This window comes from Corvus brachyrhynchos, unplaced genomic scaffold, assembly GCF_000691975.1.
Source record: "Corvus brachyrhynchos isolate BGI_N302 unplaced genomic scaffold, ASM69197v1 scaffold511, whole genome shotgun sequence".
Taxonomy (NCBI): domain Eukaryota; kingdom Metazoa; phylum Chordata; class Aves; order Passeriformes; family Corvidae; genus Corvus; species Corvus brachyrhynchos.
In genome coordinates, this window is record NW_008236214.1 from 137,351 (window position 1) to 138,218 (window position 868).

The window sequence follows — 868 nt, forward strand, 5'->3', positions numbered from 1 at the left end:
GTGACCTCTCACTGCCCCACAGCTGCCGCATGGAGGCTTCTGACAATCTCTGGCTGCCCCACAAGTGCCCCACAGAGCCCCATGCCTGCCCCCACCTGCTCCTTCCTGTCATGCCCCCTTGCTCCTATCAGCTTCACATCTCCCCTAGTCCTTGGCTGTGTACCCACCGCTACACTCCCAGCCCCACTGGGTGCCACTCCTGGCCCCTGGTCCCCCAGCCCCCTGGGCACTGTTCTGTGTCCCCAGGCCCCGTTGGTTCCACGGCCCCCTCTTTGCTCCCTTGTCCCTGTGCAGCCCTCCTGGGGCATCCCTGTGTCTCTGGGCAAGGGGGCTGTGTGGGGCTGTGTGTGGGGTCGGGGCTGACCCCCTCTTACCCCCCCATGCCCTGCAGAGTCGCTGTGGCCGTGCGGCGCGGGAGCACATGGGGACCTGCCCCCCGGGTGGCTGCGGGTGCAGGACACCTCGGGCACCTACTACTGGCATGTCCCCACTGGTACCACTCAGTGGGAGCCCCCCGGTGGGCCCCATGAGACCCCTTCTGATGGCAGCACCCCCACTGAGGGGCCCACTGTGAGTCGGGACTGAGAGGACTGGCGTTGGGCTGGGAGGTGGCTGTGCAGCCATGCTGGGGCCAGCAGGGGGTGGCTATAGGGCATGGGGTGACCAGGATATGATGGTGGGGTGGTTGTGGGGGGTGCAGGGCACCCGTGGTATGGGCGTGGGATGCTCTTGGGGTTACCGTCCTGGACGAGCTTTGCCCCAGCCGAGACCTTCAATGATGGGGACTTGTGGAAGGTGAGAGGGGGTAGTGGATGGGAAAGGGTGGGGGGGCTGTGCCCCTCCAGCCCCACAGAGCCCCCTTGCCCCT